The sequence below is a fragment of the Pteropus alecto genome, unplaced genomic scaffold, assembly GCF_000325575.1.
Source record: "Pteropus alecto unplaced genomic scaffold, ASM32557v1 scaffold72, whole genome shotgun sequence".
Classification (NCBI taxonomy): Eukaryota; Metazoa; Chordata; class Mammalia; order Chiroptera; family Pteropodidae; genus Pteropus; species Pteropus alecto.
Window position 1 is genome coordinate 17,021,732 of NW_006436811.1, and position 17,513 is coordinate 17,039,244.

General features: G+C 30.1%; 1 long non-coding RNA gene across 1 annotated transcript in view; it reads right to left on the minus strand.

The window, feature by feature from the left end:
- Positions 1 to 17,507, minus strand: part of LOC107195821 — a 52,717-nt gene extending 35,210 nt beyond the window's left edge. Inside the window, exon 1 of the long non-coding RNA XR_001517070.2 lies at positions 16,932 to 17,507. This is a non-coding gene — a long non-coding RNA (uncharacterized LOC107195821). The remainder of the gene's footprint in view (positions 1 to 16,931) is intronic.
- Between the last annotated feature and the right edge of the window lie 6 nt (positions 17,508 to 17,513).

Genomic DNA, 17,513 nt, shown 5'->3' on the forward strand with positions numbered 1-17,513 from the left:
TAGATCTCTGGGCCTACACATTTGTTAATACAAAAATGAGAACTGGGTTTCATTTTTATTACTTAAATTCTGGCATAGTTTCCAGAAATATCTTTCAAGAGAAAGCGAAAATTTTCTATTTATGAAGAATTAATATAAAGCTTCATTTTTATTAAAAAATCCATCCAAAATGATATTTTTCTAATTTAATTTATTAACAGCTTTATTTACACATTACATCTTGATATAATTTCTTAGATGTAATAATTCAAAAAATAATACGAATCAACGCATGATAAACAAAAATATGCCATTGATACCAATTTCTTTTTCTGGTAATAAGATATTTTTGTGGCAATAATGTTTTCAAATTTTAAAAAAATGTTGCTTTACTAAATTTTTAAAAATTATATATTCAATACAAAACCTTCAAAATTATAAATTCTAATTAATCTATATTTTTGTGAAACATTTGTCATGTCATTCTACAAATTTTGTATTCATTTTATTGCTCATATTAATGGTAAGATTTGATGATATTCATGTTGAAAAATGTATTATGGACCCATGTATATTAATTTATAAAAATCAACCCAGGTTAATGTTTCAACAATCTCTTGGATTGCACCTGCTTGTCTAAAAGAATAATTATGATGGAAGATGTTTATAATTTATGTGAAACTTATCATGAAAGCAAAATTATTCACTTTTTTCTCTAATAATTTACATGTGTTTCTTATGCAGTTGGAAACCTCAAGAGTTTTCAACGAGGTATTGCTTCTTGCTCATGAATACAATATTAATCATAAGATTTTTATATTATTGGCATACACTATGAGCTAAGATTTTAATTAAAACATAGAAATAAATTGAGAAGACAGATGCTTATAAATTTGTACAATTTTACATAAATTTTTAATCCAAAGAAACTTTAAATTAGGTCTAAGTTAAATCATAGAAAATATATCAAGTAATATCATGCACTTAGAATTGTTTCAAAATTATTAACATTTATTGTTTTTAAAAAGTCCCAAATCTAGTTGTCACTGTATTCCAATACCTGAATTTTAGGTCCAAACTGTATTTTAAAATAAGCCTTACATGGTAGAATCTACTAAGAGTAACCTCTAAAATCCACCTATTTAAGACTTTTTTGTACAACATCAAGGTTCATTGTCATGGCTATTACCAAAACATTAATTCTCAAAATGGTTACTTCTTTGTCATGATTTGTTTCACACCAATATCTGATGTGATCACTTAGTGTCATCTAATTAGCAAAGAGAAAAACACATTAGGTTTAAACAATGGACAGAGCTTAGGGGCTAGAATACAAAGGAATTAGGTTTGAGCCCTGACACCATTATTAGACAAATCATTCAATCTCCCTGAGTCTCCAGTTTTCTCTTTTGTGAAATGGTGATAAACATATTTAACATTCATAGCTTGTCCTCTGAATTATTGAATTTTCATTGAACAAGTATTTATTGATCCTTTATCATTAACTACTTATATATAATACTTGACTTTGGAGACACAATTTTCATTCAACTTTAAAATTCAAAGAATTTATGTTAGAACAAGGCACTAAGACAAATAAATCATTACGTCCTGGTGTGACAAGTGCGATCACAGAGGTATGCACAGTTTCTGTAAAGCAAAGGAAAGACAGATGTAAATTTTATGGAAGGGTCAATGAAAGACTTTCCAGGGTTGCTGATTATTTTTAGTTTTGAAGGACATTTGAGCAGAAGATTTAGCTAGGTTAAGATGTGGAGAAAAGGCACAGACAAAGCTGAAAAGCATGTGAACAGACAAGAAAGTCTTTCCTTCAGAGCCTAAGTATTAATTCCTAGCCTAGATTCAACTTACATATTTTTATCAATTCTAAGACACACATTTTTACATTTTTCCACCATGGAATAAGGGTGCATTTTACAGTCAATGGTGTCTTATAATCACTACAAGTCAGATGACTAGTTTTGAAAAGTTGTGTAAAAAAGTTCACTGATTTCTTCTTTTAAGGTCAAGCAAGAGCCAAGATCAGTATTAGGTTTGGTAAAATACAGTTGGAGATGGAGATAGAGATGAGAGAGGGAAACGGGGAGAGAAATGAGAGGGATAGCGGGAGGGAGGGAAAAAGAGATATATGCTGTCTCACTATGAATTTCTATGAATTATCTGCTACATTTCTCTTGTTCCTTCTTATTTACAATGGTTTACTTTTCAGCTACCATCCACAAATAATTTTTAACACTTTCTGATGAACTTGTATGCTATTTTCATATTAAAGTACTTATGGAGAAGAATTTATTGTACTCTCAACAAAGTAACATCCTTCTCTACAAAATAAATCACACATTAATTTAAAATACAAAGTAAAAATCTGTTTCTTCCAGAATGGTGACTTATAAGTACATGTATAATCAACAATTGACACATCTCCTGACACTCACTGAGCCTCAAATGCTAGATGATTTCAATCCTGTTAAAAGTAAGGGCTCTTCTTTCCCAAAATACTCAACCCCAGAATTTCTTCTACATTAAATTTGTAGCGGAATAAAGCGGAATACAGAATATTCTGGTTTTTCTATTCATTAATTATTAAAACATTTTTCTTAATGATTAGAAATGTCTAATCAAGATTTGCTTAACTCACAATCTTCTCAAAAGTATTGTCTTTTTTCATATTAGTTGAACTATGAGTACATAATTCACTCCATTTAAAATATTTATTTTTGTATATATTTCTCCAATAGAATGTAAGCTTCCTGAAGGTGAGATGTTATCCTTCTTGATGCTATTTTTTTCTGAAAATTGAAAAAGGACCTCGCACATGTTAAGAGATTGGTAAATGATTATTAAATATTTAAATATATTGGAGAATTCAATTTTTGAAAATATAAACACACAAGCAGTGTTACTTGATAAAGAGCATATTAGGAATTGAGAGAGTCCTAAATTAATAATGAGAATGAAGATTTTTATTCACTTCGCAAAAACATTTAACAGTATATATCTAACCAAATTACCTAACATTAAAGATATCTAAAGGTATCTGACTGAAATGTAGGTAGTAATCAAATATGAAGATACAAAAATTTAAAAATTTCACAAACTTTAATTAATTATTTAAAAAGGAGTGAAATAAAACAAAATTAGAAAAATAACACAAGAACCATTAATATGTAGATTTGGTATTGTTCTCATGAACAATTATAAATAAAATCTACTTGTATTATTCACATAACACATATTTTAAAAGATAAAGAAATGATGTGATCATTTAATACTTTTAATACTTTTAATAATTCTACATGTAATAATGAAGTACTTTTAATGGGGGGGTGTCTATAAGTATCATCAGATGTTTCTGTATAATTTACCCTTAAAAGCAAATGTAAGAAATGAGGTCAGATTAAGGGTGAACTGTGGGGTTTTGAAAATAAGCCTAGGAGCTTTATATTAAAATCAGGCAAGACAAAAAGTAAAATCTTCTTAGGACATCATCTTCTAAGTTAGGAAGTATCTGTTTTTAGGACTCTCAGATTACAAAGATTAAATATTTGTCATTCCTAAAGCAACTAATTTTTGAGCATATCTTGAATTTGACCAGTGAATTTACCCAAATTTACTTCTTTTATAATCATTTCTGCTACTAAATTGTATTACTTTTGCTAATACAAGTGCAATAGATTGTTTTAAAATAATAATAATGCATTTGCCTACTAACTAAGCTTCCTCTTAAAGTATAAATTTCTTTATATAGTCTACATGTGTTGGCAGCCACCCAGCTCTTATTTTGTATCACACAACTGAAAGAGTTTTAAAACAAACAAACAAACAAAAACTCATTTCAGAGTGCTTTATTTCCGGAAAACATTCATCAGACTCCCCTAAACACTTCACCCTGGAAACTTAGGAATTGCGGAGGACAAAGCACTTGGGAATCACCTATTGCTATTAGCAGACAAGGAAGAATTTCTAGAACTAATTGCTCTAACAGCTGCCAGAGGTTTCTGCAGTCTTTTAAACTAGCACAGTGCAACTTTAATGGTCAGCTACAACCTGTCTAGTCAACCAGTCGGGATTTACACAGCTATATATTTTTAAAGAGTTTCTTCCTCCAGGAGCCCTCTGGATGTGGGAAGGAGTCCTTGAGCCCTCAAAACTAGCTACTGTGGCTCCAGGCTCCTCCTCTTGAGCTTCAATGGTCAGCTACAACCTGCCTAGTCACCTAATCAGGATTTACACAGCTATGTATTTATAAAGGGTTTCTTTCCCCAGGAGCCCTCTGGATGATTGAAGGAGTCCTTGGGCCCCCAAAGCTACAGATACTGTGGTCCCAGGCTTCTCTTCTGCAGAGTGCTCAACTTCTGAGCTCTGGGTTATTCTGCCTTCTGTAAAAACATGTCTGGGAGTGTAAGAAGTACAATTTTAAACAGCAAAATAAAAACAAACATACATCTTTCAACTCAGATTTAGAAAACAGCAAAAAATAGATAAAAGGGCTTAGGAACTATGCCTAAACATGACATCTAAACAGTGCCCTATCATATGGCCTTGGTATACATTATCAAAGCAACAAATATTTTATAAAATCTAAACCTCCAAAATGCAAAAAAAAAATCTGAATCATTTGACTTCTCTCAATAAAAAGTGTCTATTAACTAACATTTGGATATAATAAAAAATATTCGAAATGATGGACAATGTAGCAGATCATAACCTCTATGTGAAAGTCAGTCAACAAGTATCCTAGCTGATGAGAGATATAAATATTAGTACCATCAAGGAAATTTCAGGTAGTGAGAAAAGTTTATTTGCATACTTGTAGTAACAGTCTTTTGAAATTGGCAGCAAACCGAAAAAAAATCACTGTGTTCAGGATAGCATTCACGGTGAGTGCATTTACTGTGTTCTGATATTTGAAAATTAGATACTCTACATATGGTATATACATGTATCATTTCATTCACTTTCTGCTAGTGTGTGTGCACGTATGTGTGCGTGTGTGTGTGTGTGCGTGTGTGTGTGTAAACTCCACCTCCACATCTATGAGAGCAGCAAAGTTATTATACAGATTGTTGTCATGGAAAAATAGTATCTCTAGGACAAATGCACCAAAATTAATCTTCATGGAATTTTTTTAGAAGTATTTTTCAAAAAAGAACAAGTTGTTTTTTTAAAATGTGACTTTCAAGGTCATAATCTTGAGCTTCAAAATTGCATTTTAATAAAGGTACTTCTTTAATAGGGCATTTAAAAAATAAACATTAAATAACAGAATTTAAAGTTAGTAAGATTGTGTGCTTAAAATATAAACTCAGAGATGACAAAAATCATTTAAATATACAAGCAAAAATATATGCATATAAAGCAGCAATGAAAACATAACATTTCTGATATATATTTGCAAACATACTGACAAAAATTAATAACTAGTACATCAGAGTAATAATTTAATTTTAATTAATGGTATATATATGTAATGTTCTATCTGCATGACAAACTAAGTAATTTATACTAAAGTCTAATATTCTTAGTAACTTACATTGGCTGTCCTGTATTTTTCTATAAAATTAACCTTTAGTTTTATATCTATTAATTATTATACAATAGATTTATTTAAAATATGCACAAATTATATATTCATTATGAAAACTGTTATAAAAATTGCTTTATAATTTTTTTAGTGTATCAAAATGTATTGCATATTCAAACCTGACTTAACTTCCCATACAATTTCATTACAAGTTTTCATTATTTATGATGTTGTAAACTCATATACAAAACTAGTTTCTCCTCTATTCTGTCCCCCAGAACTTTTGGAACAACGTACATGCATGAGTTTTAGAAAATTAATCATAAAAAGTGCAGTCTGGAAAGCACTCCCATTTCTTTATTCCAGTAGCTGAAAAGAGCTGGTGAAATCTGGAAGCCAGCAACCACTTAATATATGGTGGATTCTTGGTGCTATAAATCCATAACTAATCAGAATTATCTGATAATGAATGCAACTTGTCCTGAACAATGTCTATTCTGGGAAGAAAAAAAAACTGGGCTGCAATCCTATGTGGCCTCTAACTCTTTGTTTCACAGCATAGAGTCAAACTATGTTGGTGTCTGTAAAAACTAACAACTTAACAACAAAACAGTAATAAAAGCTAACACTTATTTAGTGCTTATAATGTACTGAGAAGTGTGTTAAACCCTTTGTATTAATTATCTAATTTAAGCCTTACAATAAATGTAGGATTTATTTGATATAAATAAATTAACCAATATTTTAAGCAGTCACTAAAAGACAGAGACGGACTTGAGGTCCTAGGGAATGTTTATTAAACCCTCCACTTTTAATTCACTGTACTGTTTGTGAAAAAGTCCATCGCACACAGTAAAAAGCTACAATGCAATAAAAAGGAGCCATACCTCTGTGTTTAAAAACATTTAATTAATAATATATTTTAATAAAGAATTATTAATTTAAAAAGCAATGAAAAATATGTCAGTTTAAACCTATTTTTTTCCTAAACAATGATTTGAAAGGGGAAAAACAGCTATATACTTCAGATTTTTGTTAAATCTCCTTGAATAAAGTACTTATGCTGTATGCTATTTGAAGAACCATTCTGCATTTTAAGTATGTTTTCTGTTAAAATGTTATTGAATTCACCAACAAAAAATCAAAAACATGAACTCCTTACAGTGCATTAGTTGATATCGGAAACATACAGATATGAGTCCTTAATGTGAGCAAGAATACCCTAAGCATACATAACTAACATGCATAAATTAATGTGCATGTAACCAGAATTATAGGACACTTTCATCACAGGCCAACTTTGTTTATCCCTATAGAGTTAACCACCCTTTTGGTTCCTTTCCTGTCATTGAACACACATGGTAAGACAACAATTTAATAGCTTACCTACTGCTCATTTAGTGTGACAAAGTTCTTCAATAAACCAAGTGGACTTTTTATGATATTCCATTCAGTATATGATGTTCTTATGAAATGCTGCTATAGTAGTATGGAATCTGCGGTTGTTAGTGGTATGTTTTTATTCTGTGCTTTTCAGAATAAGTCAATTATTAAGTTAATTCACACTTATGTTCAGTCTAATTGGAGGACCTATCTAATTCTCCAATAACCAGAGGTGCACTTCGGTTAAAACATTCATACTATCTGGGTCCTTTAAATTAAAATGTAGTATTCTATGATTCCTATGGCCACTGCCACTTTAAAAGATAAATACAACTAAGTTTTCCTTTTTATTCGTTATTTCTCATATCCATAATTATAAAAATATACTCAAAACTGACATTTTAAAAAGCTTCTAATTGCTTTTACTTTTAGATGTGATTTTTAAAAATTTTTTCCTTGAGGTAAATTTTCAATAATTCACTAGGTTTTAAGAACCAGATCTTTATATTTAGGGACTATTGATCTGCTAAGTGGCCCAACAATGAGAAACCATTACATTTCCAAATGGGTTTCTTCATTCAACCATAAAGTTGAATAGTTGATAAGCTAATTCGCTTACCTCCATTTGAATCTCAACTAATTATTACAGAAACAAAGATTTATAACCTTCAAATTTTTTCAGATACTTTCTAAAACTATATTAAGCTTAAAAAAAAAAAAGGTGATTCAAAGTCTGAATGATTTGTTATTTCCATATGGGCATAAAGAGTATATGGCTAAACATTTTTAGCAAGTAATCGTTTGTCCTGAAAAGAACCTGATGATAAATTGGGATAGATTATTCCAAATTGAAAACTTTGTTTTCAAATGGAGTTTGCTTTTCTATTACTTTGCTCAGTCATATTACACATTTCAGGAAACAAAAATCAGTCTATTTACTTTATCGACTATAAATGAAAACACAAAATACCTGTTCATGAGTGCATTTCTTAATCATGTGTGCTTTATCACACTCACATCCATTACTGCTTTGTAAAGTTTGGTTTATGCTGCAATTTCTATGATCTTATATCTTATGCACCACTGCTAGTAGGTGATGGCAGGTGTTTGCCTACAAGACGTTCATTGACAGTTTATTGCAGCAAGAGTGCTTTCTCTGGTAGTGAACATCAGCTGCAAAAGCCCTGCAGGTTAAGTAATGCAGGACAATGCAATGATGTTTCATCTGTGAATGCATAATTATTTATTATCAGTCTGGCAGGGATACTTCATTTTTCTGTGATATTTTTTCATGGAAGAACTAGTTATCAAATTCTAGTTTCCACAGATTTTTGTCAATGTAGTGGAAGGACTGCAGCTGTACTATGAGTCTCATGAACATTTAACTTCTGACAGCTGTGAATGCTTCTTTGTGAATGCAGACATTGGTCTTTGACAAAGTTTCTGGAAGAACTCCAAGATGCATTCTCAAGTTCTGCTGCAAGCTCTCCGAGTGCATATTAGGAGAAGGTGGTCAGAAACGTCATGAATTGCTAAAGTGGACAGATACTTGTATTCTTTCTTTTCACACACATACTTCAGCATAGTCATAAATAGATAATGATAGTCAATGATGAATCCAATATTTACAAATGTGGACTATTTAGAGATTCATAATTTTGTCTGATCATTCCATGTATAATTTTACTTACCTTGAGGAAATAAATATTGATATACCAGACACTCAAATATTTTTTTTAAGTTTTATGGAGATACCCATGTTGCATTCCTAATGAAATTGGACTATGTAAATGGATAATCAATAAAGTTAAGATCAGATGTTTAAACATAATAAAACAAAATGTAATTATTTGGAGTAGGTGTTAGTTATTTATGAATAACATTTTCATAACTAAAGTGATTTATCAATTATTAAGAAACTTGGTCATGAGATTATCTAATTGTGTGTATTCTTTTGAAAAAAAATTGAAAATATCTCATGCTATTTCAATATTAAATTATTTATTATAACAAATTCATGTCATATAAGGCTATAAGGTTGTGTCCCTAAATTTATGCATAAAAAGTTTGATGAGATTTCTCCTCAAAAGTACCATTTTAGTATTGATTTTTTAGAAAGTACGTAATGCTTGCTTTGACTACTGGTTTATGAAATAATAATTAGTCAAAATAATAATTAGTCAAAAATTCATAAATAGGAAATATATAATTAAAGACATTTTCTACTTTAGGAAAAATATACTGTATGTAGTCAAAAATATTGCTTTATGAACCTTATGTATTCAAATTACTGTGACAATGTCTGAGAGTTAATAATGTCTTTAATATCTTTAAGGTAGAAAAATATAGAGACAGTTTACAAATATATTTTATGATCAGTCTAAGATATATATATTATTACTATAATATTTAAAAGAGGAATATTATATAGTATTAGTAATTTGAAACTTGGATTTCTACTGCTGACTTTTTCAGAATACATTTGACATTATATAAATGATGAATCACAGTGTATCTTTATTGAAGCTAATTACTTTTGGAACAACGTACCAAGAATTAGATAGGTCCTCCAATTAGACTGAACATAAGTGTGAATTAACTTAATAATTGACTTATTCTGAAAAGCACAGAATAAAAACATACCACTAACAACCGCAGATTCCATACTACTATAGCAGCATTTCATAAGAATATCATATACTGAATGGAATATCATAATTACTAAAATATACATTATTTCTACTTTTAAAGTGAGGTAAAAGTCCAAAAGTATGTATTTAAATTAGCATAGTAAAATAAAAAAATGGATACTGATAATTCTTGTAATTTATATCATAGTCTAGATTTTCTATGTACTGTTTGAATGAAATATAGAATATCGTCAACTACCATGAAAGTCAATTTTATCATCTGTAAGGAAAAATAATACTTCATGAAGTTGTAATAACTCCATGAAAGAATGAGACAATTTAATAAAATAGCTAGCATATAGTAAATGATTACATTATATGTATGCACACGTTTTACTTACCTTTAATTTTTAATTATAAGTGATGTATAGATTGCCTACTGATGCTCATGTTAACTGTGGCTGGTAAATCACATTACAAATTGAAAAATATTATCAAATAGATTCCTATTCTTTGTGAAAAATCAATTTAGGCCTCCCTCTCGATATGTACTAGATTGCTTCTAAATGTTACTATTACAATGCTATAATGAAATACTTTTAAATATAAAAATACCTAGAAATAAATTCATGAGTATCTTCATACCAGTAAGTGATAGTATATTCATTGATCAAAGTCTATCTGCACAGAAGTCACTACTTACTTAATACAGCATTCAAGGATACAAATTAATTGTATAATGAATTGTACATCTCATATTGGTGATTTAAATTCAAATTGATAATTTGTTCATTGGGATATGTATCAACCAATTAAAATTGCAGCATACATTGTAATATGCCATACGAAAAAAAAAAAAACTATGAATCTAGTATCATTTATAAAAGTTCCATTAGATTGATGGAATGTTTTTGATCACAAGGTAAAAAATGCATCATATAATATTAAACAAAAACTGAGCTGCCAGAGACTTGTTTTTCACAGAAGGTATACCATTCACAAGTTAGCATTCAGTTGCCAATATTTGTTTAAATAAAGATAACTTTACATTTCAGGATGAAACAAATAACTTCAAGTCTATAATTTAAGAGTAATAATTATGTTATTTTTCTTCCAAGGAGATTACATTTTAATGCTTATCTTTTGATTAACCAGTGTAGTCATGATATGGCCCATTGAAGAGAAAGTATAGAAACTTCATTATATGTAAAATATGTGATCTATCTAGAGAGGTGTCTTCATAAATGCTAATACACAACTGATGCAAAGCCAGAGTTAAGAATAGAGCTGAGGTCTCTGAGAGTCACTCTACTAGTCTGGATCGGGTGGCTTACTACTTATTTTGAAGTTAAGCCCTTAAGCAATCAATGCTCCTTTTGAAGATATAATGATTTTGCCCATAAAAGAAGTGTAATAGTGAAATCATAGGTCAATTTTATTACTAATATTTAAGATACATTGATTAAAAACAAACAAAACTTAATCTCAAAAATTACAATAATTTGTTGTAAATGGGACAGGTTACCGAGCTATTAAATCTTTGTTTAAAATATGTAAATATGATTTTATTTAAACTGAGATTTATTCAGATCTTCATGGAAATAAGAGGCTGTATTTGCATTTTATAAATTCATTAATTACAATTTCCTGTTCAAACTCTGCCCACTCTAATTGTACAAAATATCACTAAATTTTAACATAGAATTTTGTATTCAAATAGAGGGAATGCAAGAGTTCAAGAGCAATTTTGTTACTAACTGCCAGGCTTCTCAGCACTAAACACCTATTCTAGATTATTCTTGAAGCAAAGTACCCTTTAGGACTTTCTTTTCCAATTCCACTAACATCCCACTCTGTGATCTGGAATTAAGCACTTTGAAAGAGAACACTTCATCATACATAAAAAGGCACTCATCTTCTAATAAATGTCTATTGATAATAAAATAATCCACCTTTCTTTCTTGACAAGGTTGTAATGAGGATGTAATAAGGAATTTTGAAATGACTGTAAAATGCCTTGAAATCTTTAAAAGAATAGTAGATGTCCTCAACCAAATGCAATGTGAAAGAATCAGCTAGAGACCTTCAGCTGAATGTAAATCAGGCCCCTTGTCAAATGTGAATCGTAACCGTTCTTATTTATTGAAGGTGTCATAATCACCATCATTACTTATGACTACTGCTGTTCATATTCATTGAATTTTCAAGATATTCCAGAAATTACACAAATAACACAATTTCAGCCTGCCAGGGATTTATATTCTAAATCTGCTCTGTCCTATATGATAGCCTCTAGCCACATGTGGGTATTTAAATACATTAAAATTTTTAAATTTAAATTGTATTTCATCTGTGTCACACCAGCTACATTTCAATTGCTAAATATTCATATGTAGCTAATAGCTATCAAATTGGACAACATAGATATAGATTACTTCCATCATCACAGAAAGTTCTTGAGAGCACTCATCTCAAGAATTGGCTAAATACACTATAAAAACATTATTCAAGTATACAATGTATTCAATAGCATTTTTATATACTATATTTACTTTAATTGGACTGGGAATGCAGGTGATTTGTCAGAAAGACAAAATGTCTCTGAAATCATCTAACTACCCTGTCATGAATCATCTAATTATTTTATCTCAAACATAACAGGGTTTAACACAATATTGGTACTGAATAAATATTTGTTGCATGAATAAATTCATAAATGGGCAAGTATTTTTTTGTACGCAGAGTTTTTTGGAGCTCATTTGTCTCACTCTTGAGGGCTAACAAACACAATAAAATTATTTTCTCAATACAGAATAATAATCTAGGCCGGAAGAAAATGATAACTTTAAGCAGGAAGTAGGATACTGTGCTAGATCAAATGCTAGATAATACAAGAGAATGTTTAAGATGAGCAAGTTCGATGTTGGTCAAAGTGGATAGGGAAGATTTTCTGATGAAAAGAATATTTACGATAAATTCTTAAGAACAATGGATAAAAGAAAAGTGAAAAGTCAGTTAGATGAAAGGGCAGTACAAACCAAAGTTTTGGAGTTAAGGGAAAATTTGATTTATTTTAAGGAATTGGAGAAATAATGGGAATCTCCTATTTAATGAAGAATTCCAGTTGGTATAAAAGTTGAATAAAGTATGGTCAATTTAGGCTTTCTCAAATAAGCAATAGTCCTTCTGAAAATTTTGTGATGAAACTATCTTAGATAATGAATTGATTTCCTTTGAAAAATCAGAAAGAATACAGATAATACAGGCATAACAATATATGTTTCCTAAAAATGACTAAAGATATGCAAGAACCAAGAACTAGTCGATTCTAAGAGACAAATCATAACTCATAGAAATATTCATAGAAAACTTAAATCTATCTCTATAAGGAAACTACCTTTTTCCTGTGGAATGTGCATATTTCAATGGCAGCAGCCTTTGTTCTAACAGGCCCTGATGATAGTTTGTATATTTAAAATATGTCACAATTACAAACTCACTCATTTTCCTGCAGATAATAGTAAAGATCTGCTGCTAACAATTTCAAGTATAATCACTTATCTTCTCTAGAGAACCACTTTGATCTTCCCCTTCACCCACCACTGCATTAATAAAACTGTTATCACTCTACAGCATGGTTCTATATAGTGAACATAATGGAAGCTAGCTTCTATTAATTATTATTCTAATAATCAATATAGGTAGCTAAAATTAAATGTCCCATATAAGAGCTATGAAGAGAACCCATTTAACTAATTTACATTCATATATTTAGAAAGATATTCAGTGTCTCCATTGATAGCAATGTGTCATAAAAAAAATAGTTTTGAGAACTATGAGAAAGAGATGAATTTGGTAAAGTTGTCTTTAAATCTTCATCACCTCTCCTATATTTCTTCCAAGTAATATCTTTATTTTTCAAGTACATATTTTTTCTTTTTATTGAAATGTATAAATTGAAATTTTCAAATAATAAAAAATAGTAAACATAGTGAAAAATAAATCCTCATTCTATTGAAAATCCCCATCTTTCCCCAAGAAGTAACCACCATTACTTAATTATTTCCAAAATAATTTCCTTCTCCCCTCTCTCTTCCTCAATAGATGATAGATAGATGGATAGATAGATAGATAGATAGATAGATAGATAGATAGATGGATAGATAGATAGATAGACAGACAGACAGACAAAGGTATAGATATAGATAGATGGATAGATAGATAGATAGATAGATAGATAGATAGATAGATAGATAGACAGACAGACAAAGGTATAGATATAGATGATATACATATACATCTATCTCTATATAATTCTGAATATACTATTAATAATGACAGAACCATATTCCTACATGCACTGATATTAAAGGCAGAATAGTATTCCAAGGTACAGATGGAAGTGTACCACTTTTCATTTAGTCAGATATGTAGGTTCTTAGTCATTTACAAATGCAAACCACTGTTACAATGAATACCTTCTTACATATTGTTTCATATATTTTATTTTGGTAGACCTGTAGACTACTTGCTGAAAATACAATTGTTCAAAAGATATATGCATTTTAAATTTTGGTAGATATTTCCAATTGGTCCAACAAAGAGGATGTCTTAAGACACAATTCTAGCAGAATATTAGAGTATATTTACAAGGAACTGTATGAGGTGAGGAAGAAAATTGTCTATTTTATGGAGATTTTTTTCTTGTGCCTCTGAGAGCATGTTTCTAAGCCTGTAAATAATTAAGTCTATAAAAAATGAACAATTTTTGGTGAATAATCTTAGTTTAGCCGGCCATTTTGAATTTGATAAACATCACTGCATGATATATTTGATCGTTGTAATTCTAAATATATCAGACTGATCAAAAATTATGCTATATGATTAATTAATTTAGAAATTACATAGAGAAACAATCAAATAATGACTCACGTTTTACCCTCTAGGAGGATATATGCCATATATCCTGTTAAGAATATATGGCATATATAATTTCAACTTCAAAGACATAAAAATAAAATTTATTACTGAAAATTAATATTTAATAAATATGTATATAAACTTCTTAGCTATTACTATCACAAAAGTAATCGAATAGAGTTAATTTTAGAGGAATCTGGAATCTAGCACTACGATTCTACAATATTACCTTAGCAGGTAAGCTAACAAAAAAAAAAATTCAAGGTCTACTAGCTTTAGATTTCAGTCATGTTGATTAGTTCTCATGAAATCTAAAGATTATTGCCAAAAAAATCTTTATTTATAATGTTTGTTAGGTTGCTTTATGAGAAACTATAATACTTGACTAAGCATTTTAATATTCTAAAGAAACCACACATTGATACATGTAGTGTGATATTTTAAGAAATGCATTTAACATAAGAATTCTTCCAAAAAGTCCATAAAACACTAAAACAATAATTCCAGGTAATAATAAATATGAATTCACATATTTCAATTTCAAATGTTAATTTGAAAACCACAAGTATGTTAATTGTGGTTTTAATTTAATATTCATATACAGGTATTAAATTATGTCCATGATTTACACTAATTATAGCCAAATATATTACCTTATATGAAATATGTATATAATGGTACTATATCATGAGCTAATTATAATATGCATAAGTATATTCATAAACATTTGGACAAAGATTATCAGCCTTTTACATCCAACTCAATTAAATAATGTTTAATTTAGTATTAATGACTTTAATGCCGGAAAGATCTATTTGATCAATTATTTCATTTTCTCATTTCCAAGTGTGTTTATGTAATCATGTGCATTCATTTGAGTATTGCGTGAAAGAAAGTAGACATCATATGACTGTATACTGTTTAGTATGAAATGGAACATAGATACGTTTGTTCTTGTGCTTTAAGCTTTGACTCAAATTTGATCACTGATATATGATACATGTATTTCATTTCTAGTCAATAGTCAACACTCAAAGATACAAGAGTCTACAGACTAATAAATGAGGCTTTTTCTTATTTCTATAATGTTTTCCCTCCCAAGTTCTTCTGTGGTCTCTTCATGTCACAGTATTTTCTCAAAATTCACTTTCCTGCATAGCAGCTTATAGAGACACCTAGTGGAAAATTGTAAATGGTGGCTTCTCAGGCTATTCTTGAGTTAATGATAGAAAGTTGCGTTCATTTATTTATTTGAACCACAAGAGGTAAAGTAGAATATTTTTGGTGTCAGTGTTTCTAACAAAACTATAACTTTAATTAATTGCAAACATGTTTAATACTTCTTAGCTCAACAAAATCTATTTTTATCAGGATAACATTTAAAATAAAAATAATACAAGGCCATAAACTGAACTAAAATTTGATATTGGTTGCAATTGTGAAGATTTAAGAAAGTAATAAAATAATGAAATAACCATACTCAACTATTTTGATAAGTCCAATAATTAAATCATTTTATACCCTTTCAGAACTTCTATAGGTTATCAATATTGAAAATTACGTCTGTGATAAAACAATATTTATATAGCAGAAGTTTCTAACTAATTAACATGTAATTTTAAAATTATGATACTTTAACACTTCTATTTTGAAAATATAAAATTATGATACTTTAACACTTCTATTTTATACTTTAAAAATAAATATTCTAAAATATTTAAATCGTGTTAGACAATGACTAAATTCAAAATACTGTAACAAGACTTTTGTGGGTGCAGTTTAAGTTGTCCATTTATACAATGCACATATAGCAGATGGCTAGTATTCCTATGCCAAATGTTTCTGAATTTAACAGGAATTTCTATTATGATTTTATTTTCATTATCTGATATTACAGATTATTTTTTTCTCTCATACATTTCCCAAATTTAAACAAAACAGTTTCCAAAGTATGTATGCCTTAAGTAAAAAATATTTGCAAAACAAATTCAGAGAAAATCTCAAGAAATACTGCAAAACCTCAGGAGACAAATATTCGCCACCTCTAGAAAACTCCTTTTAATCCAACATATTTAGAGAATGTGGGAAGATATATGTTTGTGGCTATATATACCAGAACCTGTTTTAATCCTATATTTAATCAGGATATTATCACCACAATATTATCCCAAACATTACCAAGAAGGAGACAGTACCAATCATGTTTAAGTTGATTCCAAAATATACTACATAATTAATTCTAAAACAAAATGGATTTTTAAAAATTAAATAGTAAACTACCCAGTTATCTAAGGAACAGGTACATGTGCACTCAGCTTGCATTGGGCCACTTATTATGATCAACTTTTTTTTCTATACCTGGGAAGGACTTATGGTCTAATATTACAAACGCTGGAAATATGCCTCCTGAATGTAAAGACCTCCTTTTGGGGAGAGCAGTTTCTGGTTTCAGGAAAAGAGACAGGAATACTTACTGTAGAGATGACTCTAGTGGAGTTTAGCAGGTGACTCTTCAAGAAACTCGCTTTCTATCGATACTGCATGTATTTAGGGGTTTCCAGCTTTTTAGTACACACCGAATGCACTCAGAAATGGTCTCTCTGAAAGTCGTTCACATTCCTTTGTATAGCCCAGATATACCTATAAAACGTAATTCTTTAAAAAAAAAAAAAAAAAGCACCCTTGTTTGCAGCTAGGATGAACCACTCCCTCTTTCATGGTCCTTTACAGTAAGTACGGGAGACAGCACCGGGGCTGTATTATATATAGTAGGAGAAAGACAGGCGATCAGCACAGGGCTGGAATCAACCTGTACCTGACCACCAACAAGCCTGGCACTTGTCGGGGTTATTTCCACTCCTTCCTTTTTTCAATCCGAGGATTGCACAGTCCCACGTTCGTATTACGCACATGGTGCAAGACTCCTCTGTCTCCCTTGAGTGTGACATCCAAGGGGGGCTCGCGTTGCGCCGCCTGAGCCCAGCCTGGGACGCCTTCGCCCTCGGCTGCCATCTATCGGCCACAGAGCTTCGGCTTCGCCCCGGGCCCATCATGTC